General features: G+C 42.1%; 1 protein-coding gene across 5 annotated transcripts in view; it reads right to left on the reverse strand.

Annotated features, from left to right (window-relative positions):
• psd3l (pleckstrin and Sec7 domain containing 3, like) overlaps positions 1-20,480 on the reverse strand; it is a 502,996-nt gene that overhangs the window by 329,447 nt on the left and 153,069 nt on the right. The window lies entirely within an intron of this gene.

Below are 20,480 nucleotides of genomic sequence, written 5' to 3' on the forward strand. Positions count from 1 at the left end.
ACTCCAACAGACTCACAGGTGAAGTGTCTCCTCACCTGGACAGTCTGTTTGGGTCCCTGAATGGTAGTGAGGGAGGAGGTGTAGACGCAGGTGTAGCACTTGCTCTGCTTGCAAGGATAAACGCCAGGAGGGAGATCAGTGGGAAGGAACCAATGGACAAGGGAGTCGCATAGGGAGAAGAAAGAAGAAACTGTGGGGGGGAGGGAAAGACGTGCGTGGTGGTGGCCACCCAGCGTAGGCTCAGAACATAGACTGCTCCAGATAGCCAACAAAAAGGCAGGCCTGTTTGGGACCCGTGCGAGTGCCCATGGCTGCACTTTTTGTTTGAAGGAAGTGGAAGGAGCCAAAGGAGAAACCATTAAGAGTGAGAATAAGTTCCACTAGATGGAGGGGGGTGGTGGTGGAGGGAAATTGGTTGGGTCTGGTGTCCATAAAGAAATGGAGAGCTTTGAGGCCTTCCTAGTAGGGGATGGAGATGCATAGTGACTGGACATTCATAGTGAAAGTAAGAATGGGGGGGGGGGGGGGAATGCATTTATGCATTTTTCCACAATTGCATTATTGATCAGAAGATACAGTACCAAGCTACGTTCTCACAGCTACCATCAAGCAGAAGGTACAGATATCTGAAGACTGAAGTCCCACTCCATCAGCTTCAAGACAGCTACTTCCCTTCAACCATTCAGTTCTTGAAACAACCAGCACAACCTAAATCACTGGAGCTTATCAAGACCATGACCACTTTGATCACTTTGCACTAAAATGGGCATTGTTTTTTGCATCTAATTATGTTGTTTCTTACTAAAAAAAATTATATTTATATTTTTTATGTTATTTCTGTCTAAGTGATGCTGTTGCCTGTGTTGCTGCTGAAGATTCTCATTGCACCAATGCATACTGTACATGGATTTGTGCATATGACAGTAAACTCAATTTTGATTTTTAATTTGAAACAGAAGTAGATGACTTTCACTGTGAAGCAAGAAAACGCCACAGAAAATACTTCCATTAATGCCCCTCATCCCCTTCTTACCCCATCCCTGACATATTTAGTTGTTTGGTTTTTTTTCTCTCTCTCTCTCTGCCCATCACTCCGCCTGTTCTCCATCTCCCTCTGGTGCTCCCCCCCTCCCCCTTTCTTTCTCCAGAGGCCTCCCGTCCCATGATCCTTTCCCTTATCCAGCTCTGTATCACTTTCGCCAATCACCTTTCCAGCTCTTAGCTTCATCCCACCCCCTCCAGTCTACTCCTATCATTTCTCATTTCCCCCTCCCCCCACTACTTTCAAATCTCTTAGTATCTTTCCTTTCAGTTAGTCCTGACGAAGGGTCTCGGCCCGAAACGTCAACGGTGCTTCTTCCTATTGATGCTGCCTGGCCTGCTGCGTTCCACCAGCATTTTGTGTGTGTTGTTTGAATTTCCAGCATCTGTAGATTCCTCGTGTTTGCACAGAAAATAACCATTTGTGTAGCAATCATCAGGCCTGGAGAGCACCCAAAGTCCATCAGAGCTAAAACATTTATTAGTGAGATCCAAATACTGTCGTCATGTAGGAAAATTTGATAAAGAACAACCCTATAACTGAAATGAGATGAATTATCAGGTTGGTGAACTTTTTTTAAATCAGATGCCAAAATTTGAAAAAAAATGCTGGAATCAGCATTATCATTATCCATTTTCTATTTTTAGAACCGATTTAGTTCTATATTTTGGGGAGAGGGAAATGATGTTGTTCACTTATGTGTCACAGAAAAGAATGAATACTACTTTCCTCACAACAAAGAGCATTCATTTTTGCAGACATCAATTATTTCATTACTGGAATGCCCCCATTTATTGCCCTTCACTCTTGCCTCTGAATTAGGAAGGTAGTTGAGGTTCAACCATACTGATAGTACTTCAGTCACATTTTGATGAGAAGGAGAAGGACTGAAGATTTCTTTTCATAAAGCTCATCAGTGAACCAGAAGGACTTTTACAAGTTCTGGGTGTTTTCACAGATACTGTTAATGGAACTATCTTTTTTAAATTCTGTTTCTTTAATTACTTTAATCTAAGCTCCCTAGATGGAGTTTATAAACAGGGCTCACATTAAAAATCCCAAAATAGGATCCTTGTTTAACGCATTAACATCGATGACGCAAATTTTTTCTCTCAGAGCAGAAGTATCTTCGGAATTCTCTACCTCAAAGGGAAGTGGAAACAGGGTCTTTGATCTTCAAAGCAGAATTTGATAGATTCTTCATAGTAGAGATCTTTCCTAAATGTTGCTACTTTGATCAAGATGTTAAATACCCGCCCTAATATCGTTATACATGGCTAGCCCTCAATATTTGTTTGATTAAACCTGCAATGAGGCATTTTGTTGATAAAGACACAACATAAGGGGAAGGTGTTCTTGTCATCCATCTCTATCCAGATACAAAATATCACAAGAGGTTGTCATAATTTTAATAAGAGGCTGAGGTTGGGCAAGATTTTTATTCTGCTTGTTCTCTGTAGTGACTGGCCATCAATAAGAGGCATTGATCGTGTGGATAGTCAGAGGTTTTTTTTCCCCAGGGCTGAAATGGCTAGCATGAGAGGGCACAGTTTAAAGGTAAACACAAAGTACACTGCAGATGCTGTGGTCAAATCAACACGTACAAACAAGCTGGATGAACTCAGCAGGTTGGGCAGCATCCATTGAAATGAGCAGTCAACATTTCAGTCCTGACGAAGGGTCTCAGCCCGAAACGTTTACTGCTCATTTCAACGGATGCTGCCCAACCTGTTGAGTTCATCCAGCTTGTTTGTACAGTTTAAAGGTGCTTGGAAGTAAATACAGAGGAGATGTCAGAGGTAAGTGTTTTTTACACAGGCAATGTTGAGTGTGTGGAATGGGCTGCCGGTGACGGTGGTGGAGGTGAATATGATTTGAAGAGACTCCTGGATAGGTACATGGAACTTAGAAAAATAGAGAGCTATGGGTAACCCTGGGTAATTTCTAAAGTAAGTACATGTTTGGCACAGCATTGTGGACCAAAGGGCCTGTATTGTGCTGTAGGTTTTCTATGTTTCTAAGGGAATAAACTAGAACAATTGGTTGTTTTTGCATTCAGCTGTCATTGCTTGCTTCTCTAGGTTACAATATATCCTACAGAAACAACACTGTAGAGCTAGTAGAGACTAGTAGATCTTCTACACTACACAACTAGTAGAGCTTCTCCTCACATCTCCAGTCACCCAAGTGCTGTCTATGTCGTGCACATTCCCAATGGAGCCACACAAGTTTTAACATGGTTACTGGTACCTTCCACATCCAAAAGACATGCAGTTTGGTAGGTGAATTGTCCTACATTAAATTTCCCCACATGTGTAAGTGAGTGGTAAAACCTACAGTGTTTGGGGGTTGGTTTTAAAGGAATGTGTGGAGAATGCAATGAAAATAGTGTAGGGTAAATGTAAATTGGTGCATGATGGTCAATGGACGAAATGGCCTATTTGCATGCTGTATGACTCCATGAACTCTATTGTGATCTGAGTCTTTGTCAGTTCTGCTCACTTCAATGAAATAATTAAACATGCTCTGTGCATGAGGAAATGTTCCATTGCAAGGTAAAAATATAATTCATCAAACAAAATTGGCAAAGAATGCCTTCACACATCAATTATGCATGCACTATTTAGTGCATGGTATACCTGATAACGGTGAAGACAGAGCACAGGTGAAAGAGAACGGACTACAAAGCAGCCACCTCATCCTTGGTTTGGATTATGTCATCAACAGCAGGAAATCTGAGCAGTTTGAACAGTCATTTGAAGCCAGTACAAAGAAAACCAAGCAGTCATTTCAGGATAGCTGTTATTTTTAGTGGATAGATACTGTGAGGCTGACTGAGCTTGAGTGTATTCAGTTATGTCCTTCATAAGAACACCAGCTGTCTCACCAGATGCCAGAGGACAATATGCTTCCTGCCATTGATCAAAATTGCTATCCACGTGGTGGAGAGAATGGATTGTAATGTAATCACTGTAAATGCGCTAAGTAATAATCAACGGTTACTGGAAGATTATGGTCATTGCATGAGGAAGCAACATATTGACTGCTGCCTGTGGATTGCAAGGATGGTTGATACTATCATAATCTGTTCTCACAGCTTGTTCATCACTTAAATTCCAATCTGGTTCTCAGAAACCTGCAGCAGACATTAGCATGATTGGTAATATTTTTTTTAATATTGGTTCCTTTCTGATACACCATGAGCACCTTGTTGAATTTTTATGTGGGTTACAAGGATTCTTCAAGCAAACTTAGAACACCAGATTTGCATTGGTGTGGAGCGTATTGCATGGACAGTGTTATTAATTACAAGGATTGTGATGCATACTTTAGTAGAAAGTGGATGCTCTATCTGCAACATGAAATAGCACAGCATTTCAATGCAGCTGTTCATACTAATTGACACCAAACACTAGAAGGAAATATTAAGAGTCCAAAAGCTTAATCAATCATGTACAGTTCAAAAGAGAAATAGTGGAAGGAGATTTAGGGAATGCATTTCAGGGAATATTCTTGATGGGGTGAAAGTGTAGCCTCTAATAATGGCTTCAGTGAAATGATGGATGCATTCAAAGCCAGCTTTGGAAGAAAGCTATGTTTGTGGAGGGTTTGGGGAGATTTCACGAGATGCCTAGCAATGTGAATGTTTCAGACTATTGCATTATGAACTAATGAATATCTTCAAATATCTTAAAAGTCACGGTTCCTAAATGATTTGATTGGTCTTAGCCATGGCAATGGATTATAACCATAAACATCATATACCCTCTGAAAATTACACATTCTTCCAAAGTTCACTTTAACCAGAGATTGTTTCCTAATATATAACAAAACTCCCTATCACCCCGAGTGAACACGATAGAGAACCATAAGACATTGGAGCAGAATTAGGCCATTCAGCCCACTGAGTATGTTCTGCCATTTGGTCGTGGCTGATCCACTTCCCTCTCAATACCATTCTCCAGCCTTTTCCCCGTAATCTTTCACACCCTTTGTTATCAAGAATCTATCAACCTCTGCCATAAAAGCACCCAATGACCTTGCATCCATAGCTGCCTGTGCAATAATTTCCATAGATTCATCACCCTCCGGCCAAAGAAATTACTCATCTTCATTCTAAACGGACGTCCCTCTATTCTGAGGTTGTGCCTTCTAGTCCTAAACTTTCTCACTATAGAAAGCACCCACTTTATAAAGGGCTTTCAATATTTGATAAGTTTAAATTAGATCCCCCCTCATTCTTTTAAATTCCAGCATGTACAGGCCTAGAGCCAAACACTCCTCATATGCTAAGCATTTCATTGCAAGAATCATTTTTGTGAACCTCCTTTGAACCCTCTCCAGTTTCAGCACATCCTTTCTAAGATAAGGGGTCCAAACCTGCTCACATTGCTCCAATTGAGGCCTTACCAGTGCCTTATAAAGCCTCAACGTTACATCCTTGGTTTCTATTCTAGTCCTCTCAAAATGAATACTAACATTGCATTTGCCTTCCTCACCACCAACTAAAACGACAAGAAAACCTTCAGGGAATCCTACACAAGGCCTCCCAAGTTCCTTTGCAGCTCAGATGTTTGAATTCTCTCCCCATTTGGTAAATAGTCTACACTTTTATTCCTTCTACCAAGGTGATGACCATATACTTACTGACACTGTATTCCAACTGCCACTTCTGAGCCCATTCTCCCAATCTGTCTAAATGCTTCTGTATCATCCCTGCTTTCTCAACACTATCTGCTTCTCCACCTAACTTCATGCCATCTGCAAACTTGGACACAAAGCCACCAATCCCGTCATCCAAGTTACTGACGGGATCTGCAATGTTGTGATTCTGCTCATAAGGCAATAGGGTTACACCCATCCACATGGAAAGATTCCACAATTCCTCCTTTGCCAAATGATCCAATGATTTCTTAAAAGCTCCAAGATTTTAATACTTGCTGATAATTCCATTCTGTTTGACCCACTGTCTAACTGTGAAAAAGGACTTGCCAAATTCCACCCTTATTTCCCTCTTACTGTCTTCCCACCTGTAGCTCCTACCTCTACCACATTTTATGGAATTTTTTCCACCGCCCCAACTCTATTCACCAACCATACCAACCAACCCTGACTATTTCCATTCTCATTAAAACAAACAGGGTTAATAACCCTTTATGGCAGCAATAAATGTCAGCATCTTTAAAATCCCATGAGCAAATTAAAAAAAACATGGTTTCCATTTCCATTAATTTTGAACTAGTATTCTCAGCAGAATGCATCAATGCACGTCCTGAGAGCTTTCCTCCTATGTTTTTTCCCTGGGATTGTTCAATGCATCTCCCCCCAAACATATCTAAAAACAGAACAGTACAGAAAGGGTTAAGTATTACCTCAAAAAATATAAAATTTAATTTTATCACCAAATAAATAAAGCACCAGCATAAACTGAACTGTTTATCTACATTAAAGTCCTATCTTGGAGTCTTCCACCAACCTTTAACCGAATTTCTCCAGTGTCAGTGTCAGTGAATAGATGTTAGTTCTTCTGGATCGCAGGAGAATATATGCTGCATCTACATTGATTAGTTCCAACAGATTTTCTTTCCTCTGACTTTGCAATGAATTGATTCTGCAGGGACGTCTGGTGGGAAACCTTCTTATGGGGACTGAGCTCTCAAAATGTCATTTTGCTCTTTAGTTATACCAAGGACTTCTCATTTGCTCCTGTCCACTGTTCCCCTATGAAGTGCTTCATTTACCCCAACCCTAGCCTCTACCACCTCCTCCAGCATTATTCAGTATGTCCAGAATACAGTAAGGAACATCATTCAATGGCATTGCTCTCCTTGGTGCAGAGAATGGAAAGCGAATCTTCAGGTGGTGGTGTTCCCACACATCTACTGCCCTCCTCTTTAAGGGGTAGAGACCTCAGATGTGGAAGGTGTTGTCAGGGTAACCAAGGTGAGTAAAAACAGTGCATTTTGCAGGTAGTATGCACTGCAGCATCTGTACACCAGTGGCAGAGAGAGGGAGTGATTATTGTGTCCTGCAGTGAGGTCCTGAATTGAGATAATTGACCTCCAGCAACCAAAACAGCCATCTGACTTAATTTTTTCCCCAGGGCTCTTGATTCCAAATGATTGTTGGTGCATGGCCAAGTGGTTAAGGCGTTGGTCTAGTGATCTGAAGGTCGCTAGTTCGAGCCTCAGCTAAGGCAGCATGTTGTGTCATTGAGCAAGGCACTTAACCACACATTACTCTGTGACGACACCGGTGCCAAGCTGTATCGGCTCTTGCCCTTAGATAACATCAGTGGCATGGAGAGGGGAGAGCTGCATCATGGGCAACTGCCGGTCTCCCATACAACCTTGCCCAGGCCTGTGCCCTGGAGACCATTCCAGACGCAGATCCATGGTCTCTCGAGACTAACGGATGCCTTATTATATTGGATTCCAAATTCAGTCAAATGCAGAACTGGTGATAGGAATTGTCACTCACCTAGAGAATTCATCTGAGTTTGGAACAAGATTGCAATGAGGTCTGGAATTATGTGATCCCGCTGAAACCAAACTGCTGAACATATCATTGGTGTATACAGAAACACAGAAAACCTACAGCACGATACAGGCCCTTCAGCCCACAAAGCTGTGCCGAACATGTCCCAACCTTAGAAATTACCTAGGGTAATTTTTCTATTTTTCTGAGCTCCATGTACCTATCCTGTATCCATGTACCTATGTGTAACATGATTGCCCCTTCAATGACATCACCCATTACTTTTCTAATGATTGAGAGCAGAGTAATTGGATGGCAATTACCCAGAACAGATTTGTCCTAATTTTTCCGAACAGGATGTACCAAGGCAATTCTTCACTTTGTCAGGTACATGTCAATGTTTCACTGTTTCAGTACAGCTTGGCTAGAGGCATAGCCAGCTCTGGAATGAACATCTTCAGGTGGGATGTTGTCTCTTCTCATAGCCTGTGCTTCATCCACTGCTCTCAGCTGTTTCTGGGTTTCACATGATGTGCATCAACCTGGCTGGAGTCTGACTTCCGCAGTGGCAGAGATCCCAGGAAGGAACCTAGAAGGATCATCCATTTAGTTCTTTCAAGGGTTGTAAATGCATCAGCCTGATCTTTGCCATTTGCGTTCTAAGCACACTGTCATTAAAGATAACTAAAACCACAAGGCTACTAAACAGCTTCCTCCCACAGGCAGTCAGACTGCTAAATAGCTACACAACGCTGGAAGAACTCAGCAGGTCAGGCAACATCCGTGAGAAAAGAGTAGCCAACGTTTCGGCCCGAGACCCTCCGTGAGAAAAGAGTAGCCAACGTTTTGGGCCGAGACCCTTCATCAGGAATGTAGATTTCCTGATGAAGGGTCTCGGGCCGAAACGTTGGCTACTCTTTTCTCACGGATGCTGCCTGACCTGCTGAGTTCTTCCAGCGTTGTGTATGTATTCCTTGATCCACAGCATCTGCAGTTGTATTTTTGTGCTAAATAGCTGCTCTACCCTGGATCACTAGTCACATCAAAGGCCTCCTAAACCAGAAGAAGAGGGCCTTTAAAGATGGTGATCGGTTGGAGCTTAAAAGAGTTCAGAAGGAACTCAGAGTACAGATAAGGGGGGCAAAGGAGCAGTATAGGAGGAAGCTAGAACAAAAGCTGCAGAAAAAAAGCATGAAGGAGGTGTGGGATGGGATGAAGATCATCACCGGATGCGGTGCAAAGCGGGGGGCGAACATAAGTGGAGATGTGGAGAAAGCGAACCAGCTGAACAACTTCTTCAACAGGTTCGACAGCTCAATCTCATCCTCACCGCAGAAATCCACACCAGGCTTACTTCCCTCACAGGAAAATAGCCACTCACAGGAGACCTTGCCCACGCCCAGGATTACGGCTGCACAGGTGGAAGGTCAACTGAGGAAGATCTGTACCAGCAAGGCGGCTGGACCGGATGGAGTTTCCCCACGATTACTGAGGGCCTGTGCGACTGAGCTGGGAGAACCACTACAGCGCATCTTCAACATGAGCCTGGAGCACAGAAGAGTACCCAGACAGTGGAAAACATCCTGTATTGTCCCGGTACCGAAGAAACCACAACCAAAGGAGTTGAATGACTTCAGACCTGTTGCCTTGACGTCGCACGTGATGAAGACCATGGAGCGGCTGATAATACAGAATCTGAGGCCACAAACCAGGCACGCCCAAGATCCTCTTCAGTTTGCGTATAAGGAGAAGGTGGGAGTGGAGGATGCTATCACGTATTTGCTGCACAAATCACTCTCTCACCTAGAGGGGGTCAGTTGTGCTGTGAGGATTACATTCCTTGACTTCTCTAGTGCCTTTAACACCATCCAGCCCAAGATCTTAAGGCACAAACTAACGGAGATGGGAGTAGACTCTCACATGGTGGATTGGATAGTGGACTACTTGACAAATAGACCTCAGTATGTGCGGTTGGGAGACTGTAGGTCTGACACGGTGGTCAGCAGCACAGGGGCGCCGCAGGGAACCGTACTCTCTCCGGTCCTGTTCACCCTGTACACATCAGACTTCCAATATAACTCGGAGTCCTGCCATGTGCAGAAGTTCGCTGATGACACGGCCATAGTGGGGTGTGTCAGGAATGGACAGGAGGAGGAGTATAGGAAACTGATACAGGACTTTGTGATATGGTGCAACTCAAACTACCTGCGTCTCAATATCACCAAGACCAAGGAGATGGTGGTGGACTTTAGGAGATCTAGGCCTCATATGGAGCCAGTGATCATTAATGGAGAATGTGTGGAGCAGGTTAAGACCTACAAGTATCTGGGAGTACAGTTAGACGAGAAGCTAGACTGGACTGCCAACACAGATGCCTTGTGCAGGAAGGCACAGAGTCGACTGTACTTCCTTAGAAGGTTGGCGTCATACAATGTCTGTAGTGAGATGCTGAAGATGTTCTATAGGTCAGTTGTGGAGAGCGCCCTCTTCTTTGTGGTGGCGTGTTGGGGAGGAAGCATTAAGAAGAGGGACGCCTCACGTCTTAATAAGCTGGTAAGGAAGGCGGGCTCTGTCGTGGGCAAAGTACTGGAGATTTTAACATCGGTAGCTGAGCGAAGGGCGCTGAGTAGGCTACGGTCAATTATGGATAACTCTGAACATCCTCTACATAGCACCATCCAGAGACAGAGAAGCAGTTTCAGCGACAGGTTACTATTGATGCAATGCTCCTCAGACAGGATGAAGAGGTCAATACTCCCCAATGCCATTAGGCTTTACAATTCTACCGCCAGGACTTAAGAACTTTTTAAAAGCTATTATTAATGCTTTTTGAGATAGTGATTTAGATGCATATCATATTTTTTACTGAGTTAAGTATTGTATGTAATTAGTTTTGCTACAACAAGTGTATGGGACATTGGAAAAAAGTTGAATTTCCCCATGGGGATGAATAAAGTATCTATCTATCTATCTATCTATCTATCTATCTACCTGACTCTGCTTTGGACACTTTTAAACTTGCACTGGACACTTATAACTTGTTTTTAATTGACATGTGGCTGTTGTGTTTTACTATTTATTGTTATGTTTATTATTTAGTGTTGCGTTTGTTATGTTATGATTGCACTGCTCCTGGGAAACGCTGTCTCATTCTGCCCCGCAGAGCTGACGTACAGTTAGAATGACAATAAAGTTTTTAAATCGTGAATCTTGAAATACCCTTGGAGACTCCTCTTTACATTACCAGTCTCACTGTCACACCATCAATGAAGACTGGTTGTGGTAGGACTGCAGAACTTTGACCTGTTGTGAGATCAGTTCTACGAGGCTGTGGTGGCCAGTGCTATCATGTTTGCTGTTGTGTGCTGGGGCAGCAGGCTGAGGGTAGCAGACACCAACAGAATCAACAAACTTATTCGTAAGGCCAGTGATGTTGTGGGGTGGAACTGGACTCTCTGACGGTGGTGTCTGAAAAGAGGATGCTGTCCAAGTTGCATGCCATCTTGGACAATGACTCCTATCCACTCCATAATGTACTGGTTAGGCACAGGAGTACATTCAGCCAGAGACTCATTCCACCGAGATGTAACACTGAGCGTCATAGGAAGTCATTCCTGCCTGTGGCCATCAAACTTTACAACTCCTCCCTCGGAGTGTCAGACACCCTGAGCCAATAGGCTGGTCTTGGACTTACTTCCACTTGGCATGATTAACCTATTAATTAATTATTCATGGTTTTACATTGCTATATTTCTTCACTATTCTTGATTGGTGCAGCTGTAACAAAACCCAATTTTCCCTTGGGTTCAATAAAGTATGTCTGTCTGTCTATCACATGCTAACTTTCCTGTTTAGTAACTATGTAGTGATGTATTACCATTTCTTCAGGTTGGCAATTAATTTTCAGGTATGGCCGATCTTGATCCAAACATGTCATTTAGCATTCCCCACTATAACAGTGTTGATCACTGACTTCCACACACAAAATGCTGGAGGAACTCAGCAGGCCAGGCAGCGTCTATGTACAATGTACAATGAACATTTCAGGCCAAAACCCTTCGGCAGGACTTGTTTGTGATTTGGTCACTGACTTGATAGTAACGGTGATCCAAGATGGCGGTGCGACGCAGCTTGCAGCGGCCACTCCAAAACTGATTATCTGTTATTTGTGAAGCAGGGTGCCGTGCGCAATCATAATCGGATGAAAAACGGACGTGGGAGCATGGAGGACCATCTGAAAATCTCCAGGAAGACCTTCTTTGTTGCTGCTGCTGCTGCGAGGTCCGGGTCTCTGCTGGGAAGAACAGGATCCCAGTCCTCAGGGTCGCGTTGCCGATGGTCGTTGGCGGGGCCATCTTAATATGCTCAGCAGAGGACGGTACTCGGAGAAGCTGTGCCGGAGGGGATGGTTGGAGGCTCAGAGGTTCGACGGACTCGGAGTCCGCTGCGGTCAGAGCACTTTCACTGTGTGCTGTGCCTGCGAGGCTGGGTTCGACGGAGCTTTCATTGTGTGCTGCATCTGCGAGGCTGAGTCCGGCGGCGCCGTGGATGTCCATAGCGGGGGCATTCCCTTCTGCCGCCTGCGTGGGATGACAAGTCTTTCGGGACCCTGAGGACTCGTGGAAACTGTGTGGTGGTTTCTTTCGAACTTATAGTCTTTTAATATCTTTGGACTATTTTTACTGTGCCAATGGTCTGTTTTTTAAAATCAATTATGCTATTGTTTGCACTGTTGTAACTATGTGGTTTTGTGCAGGTCTTGTAGTTTTAGTTTTTGGTCTTGTTTGTCTGGTGGGATTGGAGCTCCTTTCTGGGGAATGCGCTAAGATTGTAGCACGATATTAATACACAGCAGCCTCTCCGGACTCTGGATTGGGGATTGCCAAATGTTATGTGGATTATCTGGTGTAGTCTGTTTTGTCATGTGTTTTTGTGATATCATTCTGAAGGAACGTAGTCTCATTTTTTAACTGCATTGCATTTGTGGTTTCTAAATGACAATAAACTGAATCTGAATCTGATCTGAGGAAACTGTCAACTCATAAAGTGATCAGTAGGGGTGGAAAACATCTGTGCTGCTGGTGATGGCCACTGTCCCTTTTGGGTGCCCTGGTCCCAGATAAATGTTATCCCATTTTCACACTACAGTGCCATACGACATGGTGGAAGATGTCATTAGTGTGAAGGCAGAGTTTTGTCTCCAGAAGCAGGGATGATGCAGGTAAGGGTGAAGTCACATAGATTTATCCCCCCCCGTTACTTCACTCTTTACTTGCTGTAGGAACACTGCATGATGATGTGATGTCTTTTGGGACACAGCAAGGCCATTTTGTGGTGGTGGTGCCAACAACTTAGTTGATACCACCCCACTTCAAGTACTTTCTGTGTTCTTGTTTTTCTTTTGAGAGTTTAATATGGATGAGCACTGACTCATGCTTTGAGGAAGGACAATAGGTTGTAATCAGGATGTTTTCTTGCTTAGATTTAGCTTGATGTGTTGTGACTTCAGGGAGTCCAAAGCCAGTATTGAAAGCCCTAAGCGCCACAACTTTCAGTCTATATTAATTGGAATTTGTAACATGTCACTACAAAGATTAGTGTACATAAGTGACATAGTTTTATTTAAGAGAAAACTAGAAAATTCTGTTTGTAAGAAATGCTAATACAGTAATAACATTTCAAATAGAGTAAGTTGGGAAGAGAGTTATACAGCATTAAATAAATTCAGTGGGCAGAATAGCCTGTTCCTTTGTTATAAATTCTGTATAAATATACTGAGATCCAGCTTGTTAAACAGTTCACTAGATTAAGTGGGGTATTGGCAAAGGGATGCTCTTTGTTAATTAGCTGAGAGTATTATCTGATTAAAACCATTGGGAGTGGTGCAATGGAAATTTCAAAGAATTATTGCAGAACCGAGAGATTTCAGTAATGTCCAGGGACGGGAAATTCTGGAGTAGTTCCCCTCAGTGTGAAGAAAGTTAAGGGGAGATTTAACAGCTGCTCAAAACTAAGAGGGGATTTGTCAGCAAATAAGAATAAATTAATTGCAAGACAGGAGGGGTTGATAATCCGAGGACATAGATTTAAATTGGCCAAAGTGCTAGTGGGAGAAGATAAGGAGAACTTCTTTATTTAGTGAGCTATAAAGAAATTGAAATTACAGATTACAATGTCTAAATGGATGGTGCACAATATTTATTAGTAACTCTCAAAAGGAACTTGCAAAGGTAAAATAAAGCAGGAAAGGGCTAGGAAGAAGGGACTAATTGCTTAAGAGCCAGGTCAGCCAAACTGGGTAATATGCCTCATTTTCCACAGTTTAACCTCACAACAAAATTTCAAAATCCTGAAGTAATGTGGAACCAGCCACCAATTCTGTTGAAGATGACACGTTTAAGGCATTGGCACATTCCAATCAGCATCCTCACTACACAATGTAACAAGCTCATTGATTATAAAGAGGTTTACTGACTTCTGTATGATTGAAATACAAAGGAATTCTGTAAATGTATCAGAGGACCCTAATAAATCACCAGTTCAATTGCAGTGATGGTAGCTAAGTAATTATATCTATTATAAAGTATTGAATCTGCCTCCATTTATCCTGAAGCAGTATTAAATTTTCCAATGAGGTTTACGCGCGATTCCGGACTACACAGTAACCTTAACAGGGATGGTACAAATAAATGCTACAACTTGTCAACAGTTGGACGAATGCCTCTGTCAGATAGTAAATCAAGAGATTAACCGAGTCATAGTCAGGCAGCAAAATGACCACCTAAAACATCAGCCCTTGGCAGGTTCTTGGGAAGCCATCTTCTGAAATCACATCAATTCTCATACTGATGATCTTCCCACTGTGCTCTGAGGTAGAGTTCAATGACATTGAAGCAAAGATGATGAAAACACCACAATGAATTTCCAAATAAATTCCCTACAGGCATTGTTTGGATACATCTGCTGACCTTGGTGACAGAGGTTGGTGATTCCAGAGAAGAAGATCATTTGGCAAGTTGTTGAAGTACAATCTATAGTGTAGTGGAAGAACTCAATATGAAGAGTGGTGATACAACATCAATGAGAAAGCCATATGAGGAACTTCCTGTGAGCTGAGCTGCATTATCCAGGTAACAATCTGTACTTCATCTGTACTTTGTTGATAACGGAGAGTCACTCATCACAGAATTCTGGTCACCCTCTTGCCTCTGTATTTATCAGCTGGACCAGTCAAGATTTTAATCACTAAAGATTGTCAGGAACACTGATGGTGGCAGATACAATAACAATTATACCAGGGGTGCTGGTTCGAATTACACCAATAGAAAATGCAAATTTCACACCACTAATCCAAAACATTGTTCAGTCCTTTCAGCACACAATTTTGTTATCTGAGGAACCATGCTTGGAAATGAACACCGGGCAATCAGTGGTGGACATTCCCACTTCTGACAGGAAAGTGGGAAGGTCAAATGCAGAGAAATTAAAGTTGTTGATTAGCTGCCTGCGAAACCACTTCAATGATACTGCAGTGTTGAGATGACTGGCCTCCAATAATTACAGTCATCTCCCTCTGTGCTAAGATCATCTCCAGTCAATGAAAATGCTTTGTCTTAATTCCAAAGACTTTGGTTTGCTGCAGCATCTTAATGCTATACTGAGTCCAACAGCATTAAAGGAAGTGACTCCCACTTCACATCTGGAATGCAGCTCCTTGTCAATCAAACAAGGATTTCACTAGCCCATACATGCTAATTCATATACAGGCTGGTATAGCAAACTAAGTAAGCAAGTTGTTGCCAAGTAAATGTAACTAGATAGTTAACAACTTCCAACACTGAGAGTTGTCAGAACAGTGATGGGACAAAGGCCAGCCAGACAAAAAAACACAACAGCTGGAAAAACTCAGCAAGCTATCAACATATGTGATAAGAGAAATATTTAGTTTCAGGCCCAAAACTGAAAACCTCAGACCTGAAACAACTGTTTCTCTTTCCATAGATGCTGCCTGATGAGTTTTTGCCACATTTTCTGGTTTTATTTCAAATTTCTAACATCAGCACTTTTAATCTTACTTTCTATGGGTGGCCTGTCTTGTCACCCCTGCAGCATCATCCTAGAATGGTTTAGTGGAAGGGGTGGACATCTTAAAGAGAGAAATATACAATATTAGCAAAGTGCAAAATCAACCTAATGCTTGCTGTAAAATGGATGGTGTTGATGTCAGGCTAAAGGGTCAATGATAATGCCACCACCCTCCTCCTTCTTCGGTTGTCCATCGGAATCTGATGACAACGTCCACTCCTTTAACGGTGAGATCTTTGATGACTATACAGTCCTATCCTAGACCCACAAGCTCTATTGCAGGTGGGACACGTATATGCGGTAGTGGTGGTGGTAGTGATGGCAACCATGGCTGCATTTCTCCTGGCTCTCTTCTGCAGTCTTCTGGTTGCTCTTTCCATCTCCAGAATACGAACCCCATCCCTACACAGCTGTCGCCAAGTGATATGGTCAGCAGCAACATCCTCCAGGTCTGCAGGTCTGATCTTGCACTTCCTTAAAGCATTCTTCATCTGATCCTTATAGTGCTTCTTCAGCCCTCCAGCTGAGCGTCGACCATGATGTAGCTGGCCGTATAACACTCTGCGGGGTAGCCGTAATGGGGGCATCCTTATCACGTGCCCCAGCCACTGCAACTGACGCAGTGATCATGGCCTCAATACTTCTGCAGTTGGTCTTTACAAGTACTTCAGTGCGAAGCACCTGCTCACGCCAAGTAATTCCCAGGATGCGCTGAAGGCATCTTATGTGGAAGAACTTGATGCACACACACACAGACAAATTGTCCTGTGAAAGCTAAATAAAAAACTGCAGATGTTGCCAACTTTTCAGGGTTAAGACCCTTCATCAGAGCTGGAAAAGAGAATTTTAAAAAATTGGTTTAATTATTAGAGTTGCTGGGGAGGCCAGATAAATGGAATATCTTAAATATGGTAAAATAACATAACTATCATAACTCACACAAATTTCCCTTGTAACCAGTTGTTGTCGTCCACTTCTGTTCTGATATACAGAGTAGGTATTTGGTTAAAGGGTCAAAGTGAAACGAAATGTCCATCGTACCTCAGAGAAACAAGAGTCAGCATCTCTGAGAGGTTGAGAGGGCTATGTGTGTTGGACAGGAGGAAGTGGATGAGAGGCAGAGATCTTTCCATTAAGTGAAGAGCTACTTGTCCTTAATGACTCTCTCTCTTTTACGTCTTGTTAATTTGTGGCACCATGGTAGCGCATGGTTAGCATGACACTATTACAGCTATTCTGTAGTCAGAGTTCAATTCCAGCACCATCTGAAAGGAGTTTATATGTTCTGCCCATGAACGTGTGGGTTTCCTATAATTGCTCCAGTTTCCGCCCACAATCCAAAGACGTACAGGTTAGTTAACTGGTCATTGTGAATTATCCTACCGTGAGGCTAATGTTAAATAGGTGGGTTGCTGGGCAGTGCAGCCTGTTGGGCCAGACCGGCTTCTTCTGCACAATCTCTAAATCAAATAAAAATAAATAAATTATCATTGAAATGCACAACAGAACTTCCCCAGTCAGATCTGCAGTGGCAGTTAAGAAATGAAAAATATTTTGTGGTGAATTATCTTGTCTCTGGATGGATTCCGAACTGTTAACAGGCCCCAGCAGTCAGATGCAAAGTACATTAAGTTAACCAATAAAATACTCTGCAAAATATACAACCATCTGAAGTTTTTCCCTTTCTCACACTCTAATGTTGCTAACATATCTAGCCCTAATGAACACCTAGCACTGACAGTGTTTATGAGAATTACTTGGGAAGCATCATTTTCTCTGTCCCCCAATTTTCTCCCAAAGCCACTAATAGTTTCAGAGATGGGTTCAATAGGACCATCAGTAATCCGCCTCTTTCAAGAAAGATGGTATTTTTTCCTGAACATTATTGGAACAGATATTTTTCCCTTTCAGTGGAACTAAGCTCAAGCAATTCTAACAATGATTGTTTTTTAAAAAATCAGTGATTTTCATGTGTCATTGTTTCTATGATGCTGCTGTCTGGGGACAGGTTGATGGAGACAAATGAATGAACTGGGAATGGATTAGTCCAACAGTTATCAGTATACTTTGGGAGGCAGCTGAAGCAGACATTCCTGAAGTCTTTCAGGCAAAGATATAATCCATTGATGCCAGTATCAAGAGTTTTGCCATTTTTCTGCTTGTCATTCTGGTGAAACAGGTTGCTGATTGTGGCACGACCATGGTCCAAACATTTAGTCTGGAGTAGGACAACCCTCAAGTTATCCTTCCTTACTCTTTCTGCTGGCCAGGCCTTATTGAAGAAGGTCTCATTTTGGACCCGGGCATTCAAATCACCTTGGAGAATTAGTTTGCCTTTCATTGGAATATTGACTACAGCTTTTGTTCAAGGTTGGACTAGAAGTTTTCTTTGGCTTTAAACAGTTATCAAGCTTAGGGGACTACTGCGTGAGGAATGTTGGTCCTATGTTAATGTTGGGTGAAGCAGGCTTTACTAATTCCACAGAAGAGTTGTGGATATACTTCATTAACTGTGAATAATTTATGTCCTGAAAGTGTGATAGATATACCTAAACATGAATACTGTGGTATAAGAGCAGCTCAAAGGATGAATATCATGCAGCAGCTGAATAACCTCCCAACAATCCCAAAGCCTTGTAAAACCTCAGTAGCTCTGGTTAAACTTGAGACAGGTGATGAATGCTGGCATTGTCAGCAATGCAGACAACCCCTGGATAAATAAACACAATGAGAAGGATATACAATAATGTTGGGAGTTTCACTGTAAAACTGCAGGGAATCAGAGATAGAACAGAAATTTAACTGAGATCAAAGTTATAAAATATTGCAAAATAATTTCCCAAGCTGGAACACTCTATAGAAAGGGAAGGTCCATTTACAGATAAATCAATCCTAAAAATACACTCAGAGCATCAAATTCATTTTGTGTTCATTTTCAATCCACATCTCAACAATCTCAATCTTCCCTCCTTAAGAGTCATGACCAGAACTACATTCTTCTCTCATAAAAGTATAACTGCTCAAGGGAAATTTTCTCTCGAAGTGTACCATCTTGAAGAAGCAAATACAATTAATTATTCAGCTACAACAAGCAGCTCACAAAATTAATTTTCAACAGAACTGTAAGGGAAAATAAAAATTTGAAGGACCAGTTAGAAATTAGAACTCTCTTTTCACGGTGACACTTTGCATTTCATTACTCAGATTTATTTTCGTGCAAAAGGAAATACATCAATATATCCAATTCAATTCTGAGAGACTTGCTGTTTGGAAAATTAATTTTGGGAACATCTTAGCTTAATAAGTTGCTCAAATAAATGTCATAAGACCCTCTAGAGTTGCTTTGAGAGTCCAACTAGCATTTTCTCATACACACAAACTTCTAAACACATTTCATTTAAAATGTCCATTGCTAAAATGATAAAACACATACATTTTTATTTAAAGCCTACTGTGATCAGACCTTTCAAATCACTAAGCTAATGAAATAATTTTTAAGTGGAATATCAACAAATATGCACACAATAAGTTCCCAAAAACACATCAATGATAAAGACAATTTAACCCGATTTTTAAGAATTTGCATTTTGATTTTGGTAGCAGAGTTCCAATTTTAGTATATGTGCTGCCAAAGCGAGCACGGGTAGCAGAGTTCCATGGCTATTCATCACAAGGATACCCAGGGATCTGTAACATCTATTTGATAGCACAGTTAGGGCCGTTGTTTAACATCTTATTAACAAAGTAGCATATCAGTGAGTGCATATCTCCCTGAATATTACTTGTGATACAAATCAAGGATATGGTCTTAAACCCACCACCTTCTGGATTAGAAGCAAGACAATTCTGTAGTGCAGCTAATAGAACCTCCTCCTCACAGCACCAGATATCCAGCTTCAATCCTGAAATTGGATGGCTTCCATGTGGAGTTTGCACAATTTTCCTGTGACCAACTCGAGTGACCCTAGTACCGTTTATGTGGTGTGCATGTGTTTTATGAAATTGTGCCAACTCTTAAGTGCTAAGGTTCCTCCCACAAAGATGTGCAGATTGGTAGATTGATTAACCACTATAAATGACCCCTAGTGTACAGATGAGAGACAGAATCTGAGAAAGGCTGAAGACACTGTGGGGAGAATAAAATGGGGTAAAAGGAAAATGAGTGTTGGATGCTTATCAGAGACTTGATAGACTAAAGAACATATTTTCATAATTAATCTATGACTGAATTTTCTGCCCTTCTGGCATGAGAGTATATACCAACATCATATCAATGTTACCTTGATCTCTGGGAGATAAAATCCTACTTTTTAGGTGTTCAACTAATTCATTATTTCCAAAATTTCATACAATGCAAATTTTCTAACAATCAAAGCACTCACCACAAAAGGGACTACTGCAATCCATGCACCATGTGTTTGTTAAGTATGTGAGTCAGTATTCTGACAGGTAGTTCCAACCGCACCACAGAAAGCATCCATTCTACATGCATCACAGTTTGGTACGGTAACTGCTCTGGCCAAGACTGCTAGAAAATGCAGAGTTGTGAATACAGCTCAGTCTATCACAAAAACCATCTGCACTTCCTATTGCCTCAGAAAAACAGACAATAGACAGTAGGTGCAGGAGTAGGCCATTCGGCCCTTCTAGCCAGCACCGCCATTCACTGTGATCATAGCTGACCATACACAATCAGTACCCCGTTCCTGCCCTCTCCCCATTTCCCTTGACCCCGCTATCTATAAGAGCTCTATCTAACTCTCTTGAATGCATCCAGAGACTTGGCCTCCACTGCATTCTGGGGCAGAGCATTCCACAAATCCACCACTCTCTGGGTGAAAAAGTTTTTCTGCATCTCTGTTCTAAATGGCCTACC

Source organism: Hemitrygon akajei, chromosome 4 (genome assembly GCF_048418815.1).
Source record: "Hemitrygon akajei chromosome 4, sHemAka1.3, whole genome shotgun sequence".
Taxonomy (NCBI): Eukaryota; Metazoa; Chordata; class Chondrichthyes; order Myliobatiformes; family Dasyatidae; genus Hemitrygon; species Hemitrygon akajei.